The sequence below is a fragment of the Centroberyx gerrardi genome, chromosome 3 (genome assembly GCF_048128805.1).
Source record: "Centroberyx gerrardi isolate f3 chromosome 3, fCenGer3.hap1.cur.20231027, whole genome shotgun sequence".
Lineage (NCBI taxonomy): Eukaryota > Metazoa > Chordata > Actinopteri > Beryciformes > Berycidae > Centroberyx > Centroberyx gerrardi.
The window spans coordinates 33,952,568-33,969,199 of record NC_135999.1 but is presented as its reverse complement, the minus strand read 5'-3'; the positions used below and the strand labels follow the sequence as shown (position 1 = coordinate 33,969,199).

At 43.8% G+C, this 16,632-nt stretch overlaps 1 pseudogene; it reads right to left on the bottom strand.

The window, feature by feature from the left end:
• Window positions 1-13,059: 13,059 nt before the first annotated feature.
• On the bottom strand, window positions 13,060-15,922 carry LOC144542824 (uncharacterized; annotated as a pseudogene).
• Window positions 15,923-16,632: the final 710 nt, after the last annotated feature.

Here is a 16,632-nt window from a genome sequence, read left to right as displayed (position 1 = left end):
AAACATGTCATTTCCTTTTGCCAGTAGGTGGCGTTATGACTATGATTTAAAATCGGCTTGTAGATGTCTTCAGGGCAGGACTGTCATCAATCGTGTGAAGTTTGGGGCAGATTTGACCATGTACGGTGGAGTTACAGAGCACTTCCTGTGTTGCCAGTAGGTGTCGCTATGACTATAACTGAATATTGGCATGTAGATGTCTTCAGGCCGGGGCACTTATCAAACATGTGAAGTTTGGGGCAGATTTGACCATGTACAGTCGAGTTACAAGCCACTTCCTCTGTTGCCAGTAGGTGGCGCTATGACTATGATTTAAAATCTGCTTGTAGATGTCTTCAGGGCAGGACTGTCATCAATCGTGTGAAATTTGGGGCAGATTTGACCATGTACAGTGGAGTTACAGAGCACTTCCTGTGTTGCCAGTAGGTGGCGCTATGACTATGATTCAAAATTGGCTTGTACATGTCTTCAGGGCAGGACTCTCATCAAACGTGTGAAGTTTGGGGCAGATTTGACCATGTATAGTCGAGTTACAAGCCACTTCCTATGTTATTTATTTGAAATTTTGTAGGGGGCGCTATTGAGCCATTTTGCCACACCCATGCGCAAGACCCATAAAATATGTAATTTTTCACCACTTCTGAGGTGTGTGCAAAGTTGCGCAACTTTTCCAGCACGTTTAGGCCCTCAAAAATGCGATTTATTGGAGGGAAAAATAATAATAATTAAAGCTGCAAGCAGCGATGATCAGGCCCTCGCACTTCGCGCATGTCGGGGTGTGCCGCAGTCGCGGCATCGTTACTGGACACCGACCGGTCGATGCGGCTCTGAATTTTTAGTATAAAACGTGTCATTTCCTGTGTTGCCAGTAGGTGGCGCTATGTCTATAACTGAATATTGGCCTGTGGATGTGTTCAGGCTGGGACACTTAGCAAACATGTGAAGTTTGGGGCAGATTTGACCACGTACAGCCGAGTTACAAACCACTTCCTGTTTTGCCAGTAGGTGGCGCTATGACTATGACTAAATATTGCCATGTAGATTTGTTCAGGCTGGGACTGTCATCAAACATGTGAAGTTTGGGGCAGATTAGACCACGTACAGCCGAGTTACAAGCCATTTCCTGTGTTGCCAGTAGGTGGCGCTATGACTATAACAGAATATTGGCATGTAGAAATGTTGAGGCCAGGACTCTCATAAAAAATGTGAAGTTTGGGGCAGATTAGACCACGTACAGCCGAGATACAAAGCACTTCCTGTTTTGCCAGTAGGTGGCGCTATGACTACAACTGAATATTGCCATGTCGATGTCTTGAGGCCATGACACTTATCAAACATGTGAAGTTTGTGCCAGATTTGACCACGTCCAGCGGAGTTACATACCACTTCCTGTTTCGTGGCGAAACATGGAAATCCGACGCCCCGCCCATGACTATAACTGAATATTGGCCTTTAGATGTGTTCAGACTGTGACACTTAACAAACATGTGAAGTTTGGGGCAGATTTGACCATGTACAGTGGAGTTACAAAGCACTTCCTGTTTCGTGGCGAAACATGGAAATGCGACGCCCCGCCCATGACTATAACTGAATATTGGCCTTTAGATGTGTTCAGACTGTGACACTTAGCAAACATATGAAGTTTGGGGCAGATTTGACCATGTACAGTGGAGTTACAAACCACTTCCTGTTTTGTGGCGAAACATGGAAATTCGACGCCCCGCCCATGACTATAACTGAATATTGGCCTTTAGATGTGTTCAGACTGTGACACTTAGCAAACATGTGAAGTTTGGGGCAGATTTGACCATGTACAGTGGAGTTACAAAGCACTTCCTGTTTCGTGGCGAAACATGGAAATTCGACGCCCCGCCCATGACTATAACTGAATATTGGCCTTTAGATGTGTTCAGACTGTGACACTTAGCAAACATGTGAAGTTTGGGGCAGACTTGACCATGTACAGTGGAGTTACAATCCACTTCCTGTTTCGTGGCGAAACATGGAAATGCGACGCCCCGCCCATGACTATAACTGAATATTGGCCTTTAGATGTGTTCAGACTGTGACACTTATCAAACATGTGAAGTTTGGGGCAGATTTGACCATGTACAGTGGAGTTACATAGCACTTCCTGTTTCGTGGCGAAACATGGAAATTTGACGCCTCGCCACGCCCACGCCGTTCGAGGAAAACTCAAGCTTTTAACAATTTTTCATCGTCAAGGTCTGTTATATACGCTGCGCAAGTTTGAGGTTGATCCGATTAACCGTCTAGGAGGAGTTCGTTAAAGTATGAACCCTGTAAATGGGCAAAAACGCACAAAAATGGCACAATCAATTCAAAATGGCTGACTTCCTGTTGGGTTTAGGTCATGGCACGTATTGATGTTTTTTGTAGGTCTGGACATGATACATGTGCCTACCAAATTTGGTACATGTAGGTGAAACGTAGAGCGATGAGTATTTTTTTGAAATTTTGTAGGGGGCGCTATTGAGCCATTTAGCCAAACCCATGCGCAAGACCCATAAAATATGTAATTTTTCACCACTTCTGACGTGTGTGCAAAGTTTCGCAACTTTCCGAGCACGTTTAGCCCCTCAAAAATGCGTTTTTTTTTTACAAAGAAAAATAATAATAATAATAATAATTCCTTGAAATACAATAGGTCCTCGCACCGGACGGTGCTCGGGCCCTAATAATAATAATAATAATAATAATTCCTTGAAATACAATAGGTCCTCGCACCGGACGGTGCTCGGGCCCTAATAATAATAATTCCTTGAAATACAATAGGTCCTCGCACCGGACGGTGCTCGGGCCCTAATAATTAAAGCTGCAAGCAGCGATGATCGGGCCCTCGCACTTCGCGCACGTCAGGGTGTGCTGCAGCCGCGGCGTCATTACTGGACACCGACCGGTCGACGTGACTCTGAATTTTCATTATAAAACATGTCATTTTGCTTTTGCCAGTAGGTGGTGCTATGACTATGATTGAAAATTGGCCTGTAGATGTGTTGAGGCCGGGAGTCTCATCAAACGTGTGAAGTTTGGGGCAGATTTGACCACGTACAGCCGAGTTACAAACCACTTCCTGTGTTGCCAGTAGGTGGCGCTATGACCATAACTGAATATTGGCATGTCGATGTCTTCATGCCGGGAGTGTCATCAAACATGTGAAGTTTGGGGCAGATTTGACCATATACGGTGGAGTTACAGAGCACTTCCTGTGTTGCCAGTAGGTGGCGCTATGACTGTGATTGAAAATTGGCATGTAGAAATGTTGAGGCCGGGACACTTATCAAACATGTGAAGTTTGGGGCAGATGTGACCATGTACAGTGGAGTTACAAACCACTTCCTGTTTTGCCAGAAGGTGGCGCTATGACTATAACTGAATTTTGCCATGTTGATGTCTTGAGGCCATGACACTTATCAAACATGTGAAGTTTGGGCCAGATTTGACCATGTACGGCCGAGTTACAAAGCACTTCCTGTTTCGTGGCGAAACATGGAAATTCGACGCCTCGCCACGCCCACGCCGTTTGAGGAAAACTCAAGCTTTTAATAACTTTTCATCGTCAAGGTCTGTTATATACGCTGAGCAAGTTTGAGGTGGATCCGATGAACCGTCTAGGAGGAGTTCGTTAAAGTATGACCCCTGTAAATGGGCAAAAACGCACAAAAATGCCACAATCAATTCAAAATGGCTGACTTCCTGTTGGGTTTAGGTCATGGCACCTATTGACGTTTTTTGTAGGTCTGGACATGATACATGTGCCTATCAAATTTCGTACATGTAGATCAAACGTAGAGCGATGAGTATTATTTTGAAATTTTGTAGGGGGCGCTATTGAGCCATTTTGCCACACCCATGCGCGAGACCCATAAAATACGTAATTTTTCAGCACTTCTGACGTATGTGCAAATTTTCGCAACTTTTCCAGCACCTTTAGCCCCTCAAAAATGCGATTCATTCGGCAGAAAAATAATAATAATTAAAGCTGCAAGCAGCGATGATCGGGCCCTCGCACTTCGCGCATGTCGGGGTGTGCCGCAGTCGCGGCATCGTTACTGGACACCGACCGGTCGATGCGGCTCTGAATTTTCTGTATAAAACGTGTCATTTCCTGTTTTGCCAGTAGGTGGCGCTATGTCTATAACTGAATATTGGCCTGTGGATGTGTTCAGGCTGGGACACTTAGCAAACATGTGAAGTTTGGGGCAGATTTGACCACGTACAGCCGAGTTACAAAGCACTTCCTGTTTTGCCAGTAGGTGGCGCTATGACTATGACTAAATATTGCCATGTAGATTTGTTCAGGCTGGGACTGTCATCAAACATGTGAAGTTTGGGTCTGATTAGACCACGTACAGCCGAGTTACAAGCCATTTCCTGTGTTGCCAGTAGGTGGCGCTATGACTATAACAGAATATTGGCATGTAGAAATGTTGAGGCCAGGACTCTCATAAAAAATGTGAAGTTTGGGGCAGATTAGACCACGTACAGCCGAGATACAAAGCACTTCCTGTTTTGCCAGTAGGTGGCGCTATGACTATAACTGAATATTGCCATGTCGATGTCTTGAGGCCATGACACTTATCAAACATGTGAAGTTTGGGCCAGATTTGACCACGTCCAGCGGAGTTACATACCACTTCCTGTTTCGTGGCGAAACATGGAAATCCGACGCCCCGCCCATGACTATAACTGAATATTGGCCTTTAGATGTGTTCAGACTGTGACACTTAGCAAACATGTGAAGTTTGGGGCAGATTTGACCATGTACAGCGGAGTTACAAACCACTTCCTGTTTCGTGGCGAAACATGGAAATTCGACGCCCCGCCCATGACTATAACTGAATATTGGCCTTTAGATGTGTTCAGACTGTGACACTTAGCAAACATGTGAAGTTTGGGGCAGATTTGACCATGTACAGTGGAGTTACAAACCACTTCCTGTTTCGTGGCGAAACATGGAAATTCGACGCCTCGCCACGCCCACGCCGTTCGAGGAAAACTCAAGCTTTTAACAATTTTTCATCGTCAAGGTCTGTTATATACGCTGCGCAAGTTTGAGGTTGATCCGATTAACCGTCTAGGAGGAGTTCGTTAAAGTATGAACCCTGTAAATGGCCAAAAACGCACAAAAATGGCACAATCAATTCAAAATGGCTGACTTCCTGTTGGGTTTAGGTCATGGCACCTATTGATGTTTTTTGTAGGTCTGGACATGATACATGTGCCTACCAAATTTGGTACATGTAGGTGAAACGTAGAGCGATGAGTATTTTTTTGAAATTTTGTAGGGGGCGCTATTGAGCCATTTAGCCAAACCCATGCGCAAGACCCATAAAATATGTAATTTTTCACCACTTCTGACGTGTGTGCAAAGTTTCGCAACTTTCCGAGCACGTTTAGCCCCTCAAAAATGTGTTTTTTTTTTACAAAGAAAAATAATAATAATAATAATAATAATAATAATAATAATAATTCCTTGAAATACAATAGGTCCTCGCACCGGACGGTGCTCGGGCCCTAATAATAATAATAATTCCTTGAAATACAATAGGTCCTCGCACCGGACGGTTCTCGGGCCCTAATTAAAGCTGCAAGCAGCGATGATCGGGCCCTCGCACTTCGCGCATGTCGGGGTGTGCCGCAGCTGCGGCATCGTTGCTGGACACCGACCTGTAGACGCGGCTCTGATTTTCTGTATATAACGTGTCATTTCCTGTGTTGCCAGTAGGTGGCGCTATGTCTATAACTGAATATTGGCCTGTGGATGTGTTCAGGCTGGGACACTTAGCAAACGTGAAGTTTGGGGCAGATTTGACCACGTACAGCCGAGTTACAAACCACTTCCTGTTTTGCCAGTATGTGGCGCTATGACTATGACTAAATATTGCCATGTAGATTTGTTCAGGCTGGGACTGTCATCAAACATGTGAAGTTTGGGTCAGAGTAGACCACGTACAGCCGAGTTACAAGCCATTTCCTGTGTTGCCAGTAGGTGGCGCTATGACTATAACAGAATATTGGCATGTAGAAATGTTGAGGCCAGGACTCTCATAAAAAATGTGAAGTTTGGGGCAGATTTGACCACGTACAGCCGAGATACAAACCACTTCCTGTTTTGCCAGTAGGTGGCGCTATGACTATAACTGAATATTGGCCTTTAGATGTGTTCAGACTGTGACACTTAGCAAACATGTGAAGTTTGGGCCAGATTTGACCACGTCCAGCGGAGTTACATACCACTTCCTGTTTCGTGGCGAAACATGGAAATGCGACGCCCCGCCCATGACTATAACTGAATATTGGCCTTTAGATGTGTTCAGACTGTGACACTTAGCAAACATGTGAAGTTTGGGGCAGATTTGACCATGTAGAGTGGAGTTACAAAGCACTTCCTGTTTCGTGGCGAAACATGGAAATGCGACGCCCCGCCCATGACTATAACTGAATATTGGCCTTTAGATGTGTTCAGACTGTGACACTTAGCAAACATGTGAAGTTTGGGGCAGATTTGACCATGTACAGTGGAGTTACAAACCACTTCCTGTTTCGTGGCGAAACATGGAAATTCGACGCCTCGCCACGCCCACGCCGTTCGAGGAAAACTCAAGCTTTTAATAACTTTTCATCGTCAAGGTCTGTTATATACGCTGAGCAAGTTTGAGGTGGATCCGATGAACCGTCTTGGAGGAGTTCGTTAAAGTATGACCCCTGTAAATGGGCAAAAACGCACAAAAATGCCACAATCAATTCAAAATGGCTGACTTCCTGTTGGGTTTAGGTCATGGCAGCTATTGACGTTTTTTGTAGATCTGGACATGATACATGTGCCTACCAAATTTGGTACATGTAGGTGAAACGTAGAGCGATGAGTATTTTTTTGAAATTTTGTAGGGGGCGCTATTGAGCCATTTTGCCACACCCATGCGCGAGACCCATAAAATACGTAAATTTTCAGCACTTCTGACGCATGTGCAAAGTTTCGCAACTTTTCGAGCAGCTTTAGGCCCTCAAAAATGCGATTTATTTGGCCCGAGAAAAATAATAATAATTCCTTGCATTTCAATAGGTCCTCGCACCGGTCGGTGCTCGGGCCCTAATAATAATTCCTTGCATTACAATAGGTCCTCGCACCGGTCGGTGCTCGGGCCCTAATTAAAGCTGCAAGCAGCGATGATCAGGCCCTCGCACTCCGCGCACGTCGGGGTGTGCCGCAGCCGCCGCATCGCTACTGGACACTGACCGATCAACGCGGCTCAGAATTTTCAGTAAAGAACGTGCCATTTCCTGTGTTGCCAGTAGGTGGCGCTATGACTATGATTGAAAATTGGCCTGTAGATGTGTTGAGGCCGGGAGTCTCATCAAACATGTGAAGTTTGGGGCAGATTTGACCACGTACAGCCGAGTTACAAACCACTTCCTGTGTTGCCAGTAGGTGGCGCTATGACCATAACTGAATATTGGCATGTCGATGTCTTCAGCCCAGGACTCTCATCAAATATGTGAAGTTTGGTGCAGATTTGACCATGTACAGTGGAGTTACAGACCATTTCCTGTGTTGCCAGTAGGTGGCGCTATGACTGTTATTGAAAATTGGCATGTAGAAATGTTGAGGCCGGGACACTTATCAAACATGTGAAGTTTGGGGCAGATGTGACCATGTACAGTGGAGTTACAAAGCACTTCCTGTGTTGCCAGTAGGTGGCGCTATGACCATAAGTAAATATTGGCCTGTAGATGTGTTCACGCCAGGAGTGGCATCAAACATGTGAAGTTTGGGGCAGATGTGACCACGTACAGCCGAGTTACAAAGCACTTCCTGTGTTGCCAGTAGGTGGCGCTATGACAGTGATTGAAAATCGGCATGTAGAAATGTTGAGGCCGGGACACTTATCAAACATGTGAAGTTTGGGGCAGATGTGAGCATGTACGGTGGAGTTACAGGCACTTCCTGTTTCATGGCGAAACATGGAAATTCGACGCCAGGCCACGCCCACACCGTTGGAGGAAAACTCAAGCTTTTAATAACTTTTGATCGTCAAGGTCTGTTATATACGCTGAGCAAGTTTGAGATGGATCCGATGAACCGTCTAGGAGGAGTTCGTTAAAGTATGACCCCTGTAAATGGGCAAAACGCACAATCAATTCAAAATGGCTGACTTCCTGTTGGGTTTAGGTCATGGCACCTATTGATGTTTTTTGTAGGTCTGGACATGATACATGTGCCTACCAAATTTCGTACATGTAGGTGAAACGTAGAGTGATGAGTATTTTTTTGAATTTTGTAGGGGGCGCTATTGAGCCATTTTGCCACACCCATGCACGAGACCCATAAAATACGTAAATTTTCAGCACTTCTGACGCATGTGCAAAGTTTCGCAACTTTTCGAGCAGCTTTAGGCCCTCAAAAATGCGATTTATTTGGCCCGAGAAAAATAATAATAATTCCTTGCATTTCAATAGGTCCTCGCACCGGTCGGTGCTTGGGCCCTAATAATTCCTTGCATTTCAATAGGTCCTCGCACCGGTCAGTGCTCGGGCCCTAATAATGGTAATAGCAGCAACAACAACATCTGCACATAAAACAACTTTTATTGGCGCAATGGAAAAAAACCCCCGGACGTTTTGGCCCTTGGCTTGGCATGCTTGACATAATTTGGCCCTTGGGGAAAACTAATTGGGGAACCCTGGTGTAGAGGGAGAAGAGCAGAGGAGAGAGTACACAGCCTTGTGGGGCACCAGTGCTGCTGATCTGGGCATCTGAGATGTGCTTCCCCATCCTCACGTGCTGCTTCCTGTTTGTCAGGAAGTCAGTGATCCACCTGCAGGTGGAGTTGGGCACGCTGAGCTGGGAGAGCTTGTCCTGGAGAAGAGCTGGGATGATGGTGTTGAAGGCGGAGCTAAAGTCCACAAACAGGATCCTAGCATATGTTCCAGGACAGTCTAGGTGTTTGAGGATGTAGTGCAGGGCCATGTTGACTGCGTCCTCTACAGACCTGTTGGTCTGTAGGCAAACTGCAGTAGGTCTAGGGTGGGGTCTGTGATGGTCTTGAGGTGGGTCAGCACAAGGCGCTCAAAGGTCTTCATTACCATAGAAGTCAGGGCGACGGGTCTGTAGTCGTTAAGACCTGTGATCCTTGGCTTTTTGGGGACTGGGATAATAGATGTTTTGAAGCATGCAGGAACAGCTGGTCTGCACAGTGTTTCAGTGTTGAGGGGGAGACACAGTCAGGTCCAGCTGCCTTGCGAGGGTCTTTTGAAGAGCCTATTAACATCTCTCTCACAGACAGAGAGAGACAGAATGTCAGGGGGGTGGGGGAACCATTGTAGGGAACTGGGGCTGGGTGGGGGGGGCCTGGTTGTGTGGATAGCGGTCCAGGCTGTCTGACACAAATGTATCAGATGTGTGAAGGGTGTCTATTGTAGGGGGGTGGGGGTGGGGGGTTGGTTATGTGGATTGGAGTCAGGACTGCCACCTTCTCCGTTGAATCTACAATAGAACTCATTCAAGTCATTGGCCAGTCGGAGATTGTTGGTGGAGTGGGGGGATTTGGTCTTGTAGGTGGTAATCTCCTGTAGTCCCTTCCAGACTGCCGAGGAGTCACTGGCTGAGAACTGATTTTCCAGTTTCTTAGAGTACTATCGTTTAGCCTCCCTCACCGCCTTGCTAAACGAGTACTTGGCCAGTTTAAACCTGTCCCTGTCTCCACTCCTGAACGCCTCCTCCTTTTCCAAGTGTAACTGACTGAGTTTTGCTGTGAACCAGGGCTTGTTGTTGTTGTTGTATCTCACCCTGGTGCAAGTTGGGGTACAGCTGACCTCACAGAAGCTGATATATGATGTCACAGCATCTGTATATTCCTCCAAACTGTTGGTGGCAGTCTTGAAACATTCCCAGTCTGTGCAGTCCAGGCACTCACACAGTTTCTCCACTGCTTCACTGCTCCACTTCTTGGATCTCTGCACAACAGGTTTAGAAAGTTTTAATTTCTGCCTGTATGCAGGAATCAGGTGAATTAGAGTGGTCAGATTCTCCCAGTGCAGCGCTGATGACGGCGTGATAAGCATTGTTGATAGTAGTGTAACAGTGATCCAGTGTGTTCTCCTCCCTGGTCGGGCATTTAATAAATTGTTTGTATTTTGGGAGTTCGTGTTTTAAATTCCCTTTGTTAAAATCCCTGAGGACAATAACCAGGGAGTCTGGGTTAGTCAATATTCAATGAGATAAGCAATGTAAGGCACGTATATTGATCACCAGAATGAAACATGGAAGCTATAGACTAAAAATAGACATGAAATGCAATGAAACAGAATAAGAATGAAAGGGAAATGATAATGAAATGTGGGAATAAGAATTGGCAGCAGTAAATGGAAGTATATATGGATCAATCAACCAGATAAACGAGGCGGAAAGCTACGGGGCAACTAAACTATAAAAGCCTAACTTTTCCTGATCCATTTTAGTAATTTGAATCTAAACTTTTGCATCAACTCTCAGCAGTAAAGACGTGGATAATCAGAGCCTACTTTGTTCAGTTGAGAAGTCCTGCCGGTCGGATAGTCTGGTCCCGCTGAGCTCGGAGAGACGGACTCGGCGTGGCCAGTTACCTGGCAACGGCAGACGCTGGTGGAACAGCTGGTCTCTGATGTATTATCGTCACGTCGAGGCAAGCAGCGCTACCGGCTTTTCACAGCTGTAGACAACAGGCCTCTATGGATGTGGAACACTGCGGCAATGTTGCACCAGTGTTGGCTGCTTGTCGGAAGAGTTGAAGTTTCTAGCTCTTCTAACTGTTGTAAAAACTAAATTATCTCGTTCCTAAATAGCTTCGAAAATGATCTTCGCTTGGCCGAGCGTTGATAACTTCTTAACTATTAGAAGCGAGGTTCAAACTTCTTGTACGCGATTCTTAAGTTCATCTGGAGAAGACGTCTCTAACTCCAGGTTCAAACTGTAAGTTTCAGCTAAAGTCGAATTGTAGCTAAATTGTTGATCTTGCTTCAGCAGGTTTCTTGGCGAGGGCGGAATGTTGAACTCACTGAAAAGCCAGATAAGAAAGTTTTATAGCTCTTTGAATTTTCAGGCGTGGTTCGAGCTCTTTTTCTGTTACACCTTGTTTACTAATTAATTTCTTTGTTTGAGAAGATTTCACCCCGAACCGAGAGGGAGGGGGGAAAGGAATGCAAGAGGAATCATTCCTCTAGTCTATTTTATTTTGGGATCCATTACTAAGTGATCTTAATAAAGATTTCTTTTAAAATAATACGTCACTATTTTACATCTCCACCAATTACTGTTGTCTATTGATCGAAATAAAAAAATCCTGTGAACTTACATTCAAACTTATATAGCTAGCACATCAATATAAGGACATCAAATAAACCTTCATGGTCAAATCTGTGGCTATAAAGTCTTCACCAAGTTAACTCATATATGTAACTTGTTTCTAACTGCGTGATTAATATCAAAAGACAATTTAATCATTTAATACATTCGAATGCACTGACATTTTATACTGACATGTCGTTGCTATAAATGACCACAAGATGGCGGTGTAGTACCATGAAAATGGGAGAGTGTTTCTGGATGAATATCTGATACACTTCAATCATTGAACACATCATTGTCTATGCATGTAACTTAGCTATTGGTTAAACATCTTCAACATATATATGGGCCTATAGTTAACACATCTACTATACTTCAAACTACATAATAGATTAATTAAAGACATTTGGAAAATATAGTTGAAAGTAGGTTTTAAAGGAATGTGAAAAGGGGAGAGATTTATGACTGTCCTGATTCAGAGAGGAGGTAGTGATGAGACTCTGGAAAGTGTCAACAGCAGTCTTTGTTCCTTCGTATTGACACATGGGTGTGTATTCCCGTCCTCACCCAATGGTGACTGTCCCTTTTGATTAATCAGAACAGTCTGGTACTCCAAATGAAGAAAGGAGGGTGATTCCCTATATTCAGATGTGTGAAAAGTATGGATGTGTGATTGTATAGTTCTGAGTTCTTGAGTCCTTCTCCTCCTGATGGCTGAAAGATAAAGGTCGTTAATTATGGAATGTGTGAGAGAGTTTAAAACCTCTTGCCGAGGTAGTATCCTGTCGTTAATTTCATGAGCTGTCCGGTGGAGAGATCTCTGGCTGGCATAGACTCAACTCCTTGAGCCATGGACTGTGTCTTAATAGACACCTTTATGGCTACTTGTTGTGATAGGCCATTTGGTGTTGATTCAAGAAAGCAACAGAAAGGTTGTGGGCTTTCTGCAAATGTCTCCCTGGTATCGCTACAATACTCTTGAATCTAGAATAATCCAACCTTACCATTTATGGCTTAAAATGAGGCAAAGCATTTCCACTAAATGAAATCAAACACACACAGAACTGTCCACATTTATTTATTCAACTTGCACTGCCATCTGAAAAAGATTGCCTTGTAACAGTGTTGGGGTAGTTCAAAGGTCAAAAAAACAAAAATAAAAAAACAATACACATAGGTTGTTGCTTCTCAAAATAGTAACATATTACTTATATCACTACTTAGAATTACAATATTGAATTGAGACATCACTACTTGAAACAAGATTGCCTGACACTACTCTGTTACAGGAAAAATGAATGTTACAGCAGTGCATTACTTTGTAATGTGTTCCTCCCAACACTGGTAACATGTTTGTAAACATAATAAACCATCATTAACATCTACAATAATTGGAACCCCCTTCGTAGGGCTAGGCACCAGGCACAGAACATTTTTGGCACTGACTGAATACTTTGGTGGATGAGACAAAAAATGGCAACAGTAAGTACTTTGTGTTGGATAAACCAAAAACAAAAAGGAAGAATTTAAACTTAGAGCTTCAATATTCCTGTTCTTACATGACAACTCTCCAACACTATCCCCCTCCAGACAAGAGACATGACTTTCTATCAGGCCCTCATAAGCTAGATTTCACTCAAAGTATCAAGGCACAGAAACTGGTACCAGTATCAATTGTTTAACAATACCTAGCCCTACTACCCCCAACAGCTCTACGTCCCAATAAAAGCTTTCCACTCAGCCATGGCTCTTTTGTATGAGCCTGTGGCGTCTCGGTTATGGATAGCGTCCTGTAAGATTTCTGTCTGAATGACAGAAAAGAGAGTTGCCACACACTTTGGATATGTAAGATGCAGGGTGTAGTAATAGGCCATTAGATAGAGCAGACCTTCATAGAGGTCTTCCTTGGCAAATGTGGTGATGGGATGGTTCCAATGGCGACCAGGCAGTTGGACCCATCGAGGAGCAAAAGAGGGCTGGAGAGAGATCTCTTCTGGAGGTAGACGGTGGGATCTTCTGTTGGCTAAAGGAGACAGACAAAAACTGATAAACATCTTTAAGGTAGAACAAAACTACCATAGCAGACCCCCTACTACCATTATGTATATACTGTATCTATGATTGAAGTAATAATGCCTTGCATGTGGTATGTGAATGCACTAGGGGTGGAGCCGAATCTGAATACGGTATTCGGATAAGCACAAATAGTGGGTTTTTACGAATATTTATTTTGTACAAATATTTTAAAAATTATTTGTTTTCGGGAAAAAAAACCCAAACATGTCAAATAACAGCGCGCAGGTCGAGACTTGTAGCGTAGCGAGGTTACATCGCTGTCTCCGTCTCTCTCCTCTGCTCCGCTTTGCTGTCTGTCTATGTGTCATGAATGTATAAATAGCTGCAGGTCTGTATGTCTGTTGGATTTGATCTTTGGCTGAGTGGTCAGCGCAGTTGTCCGTGGTCTGGGAGACCGTGGTTCAAGACCCGCTGTAGAAACTCTAGTTTATTGAAAAACACTTACTTTAACACTTTAATATCCTAAAATTATAAGTCTAATAAAAACAAAAACAGGATTGTTACGCCTATTTCCACTTTTATTTGAATACAAATACAAATAATTTTGCTGCCTCAACAAATACAGATACAAATACAAATACTGGGCTCTCTGCACATCCTTAGAATGCACAGACAACACTGTTTTAATGCACTAATGAAAAAGCGAAAACATGTCCGCCAATAAAGTCATTATGAAAATAATGGCTTGATCTCCTGCCTCAGTCGCTGTGTCTTCAGAGTGCGGGCCCCTGCTACATATTTTGGAAACTTTTGGCCTAATTGTGAGAGGCGACGCACCATTAGAGACTAACAAAAAGGATAATGCATGAGGTAAATGCCCTTACAGACACACAAGTAGACAAACATCAAGATTTGAATGTGACACATAATGTGAACAATCCCTCACCTGAAGGACATGAAGCAATGCCTCACTGGCATGTCCCACTTTCTTAGGCAGTGCAGCTGGTGAAGGAAAGAGTGTGGGGAGTGCCCTGAACAGTGCAATGGCGAATTCCACTAGGAGAAAACAAATCACATTTTAGCTCAAAGTTAGCCCTCCTAAACATCACTATGAGGTTAATGTTGAGGTCACAGGCAACTGAAATTAGTATTTTGTCATCTTGAACAGAGCATTATCATTCTGGATTTATTTTGTCAGCCTTACAAATTGGCGACAGACACAATCCTATTCCCAGCCATGTCTGTGGAAATAGCAACACACTGTGTTAAGAGACACTGCAAGGTGACTTACCTCCATCCAGGGTCATGGGTGGTTTCATCACTTTCTTTCAAACTCCATAAAACTGCACTTTGGAACAAAAGTCTTCCCATCTCTTCTTTACTTCTGCTATGTATTTGCGGTTGCCCTTATCCAGAACCCGACGCAGCTCATCCATCACCTACAGCGCGAATGAGCGTTAAAATCTGCAATTTTGGTTGTTTTGTGGACAATAATAATCCGACAATATAAAGTGGAAAACATACAAAACTATCGTAACCCGCCCCACACACACATACTTATAATACATACAACTGTAATGTTGTGCGTAATGTTATGCATTCAACAATGTGTGGAAATGCTCTTTTGAGTAGAGAACCTGATGAATGAAAATAAATTAGACATCAACTTTCACATCACAATATATCAAGACCCAATTAGTGTCACAATGTCTGTAAAATATTATGATATCCAACACTCTCATAATTTTGCCCAGCCCTACCGCTCATCATCATTGTCAAACTCCGCGATTCCACTTACATACGTACTGTGGTTATCATCAGAACGTACCCAGGACTCTGATCCAATAGAACTGTTGATGCACCACTTGAGTCAGCGTCATAATCTTCTCCCGTGTCACCTGTTGAGAAGTCAATGCAACGCCTCTTCTTTGGACGGCCCCTCTCTGGTGTAGGCCCCTGCCTCTTTTGTGGGAACTTCACGTTCAGCAGCCTCTTGTGAAGATTACTGTAAATGCTCATCTGTGGCAAATAAAATTTGAATCATTTTGAGAGAAAAATAAAAATGAAAGCCTTGACTACTTTTTTAAAAATGTCACAGAGAAACGACAGTGAATAAAAAAAAAGAAAAAAATCGATAAATACGTCATAAGTGTAAGAAATAAACAGTCCCAAATTTTAATGACTTACATGTTTCACAGGTTTTTCTTTGTCTTGTAGCATGGGATAATACTCCACTACTCTCTTAGCCATGGCAGTGAGTTCATGTTTGGAAGGGTACCGGACCTCCTCTCCTTGTAGACTTGCCCTCAGGATGGAAATCATGCTGGTGACTGTGTTCCTCACCAGCCTGCATCTCAGCTCCTTGGACATGACACATTCCCCCTCTCTGCCAGTGCGGGCCATCTCAAAGTAGTGCTTATGAGCTTGTTCCAACTCACTGTCTGTATAGATCACATATTCTGGTTGACTGGGTAGCTGTAGGGTCTTCCTTGGGCTTTTCTTCACCAAAGGAGTGGATGCTTGGGGGTAGACTGTAAGTGTTCCACTAGGTGAAGACATAGTTCCTGTTTCAGCAGAGCCAGCTTTATCTTGTAAGATGTGATTCTCATCCTACAACAGCAGATCAAAAAAAAAAAATACAAGTTAAACAATGGAGACAATCAGAAACAACATGTCTTGTGCAACTTGTTTTCAGAGCAAAGTAGATAACCAATTACCTCTGGGCTGATCAAAGCCCACACTCTTTTCCTCCTAAGAAAGTGTTCTGGCCCAGGAAAAAGGTCTCTCAAATCATCACGAGTGAGGGTGTGCAGCAACGCCTCATCAATGTTGGCAGCTATAAAGACAGCAGGATCATTACTATCCAACATTTTACAATCAAAACTTAGTATTTAGCTTTTTAACACCCAAACATGACATACCATTTAAAATTGACACTGTAACATTATCCATTGTCCCCTTGCTGTGGTCCCTTTCGTCGCTTCCTAACCTGGTGGGAAGAAAAAAGATGATGTTTAGTTTAGTCAGACAGGCTTAGGACAAGTTATCCCTGATAACTCCAGATCGTTTTTTACAGTATGATGCTTATCTTGGATCGCAAGTCCTACAGCAGTCGAAAGTTGTGAAAGTTGCCTAGCTGAAAGCTAATGTGGGATCTACTGTGCACGAGCAACGGGGAATGAGAATCCTAGACAGCTCAGCAGGTTGCAGGCTAAAAACTACCAGTATGAAAATAGAAGCACAACTTGTTATCTGCAATGCTTTAACAC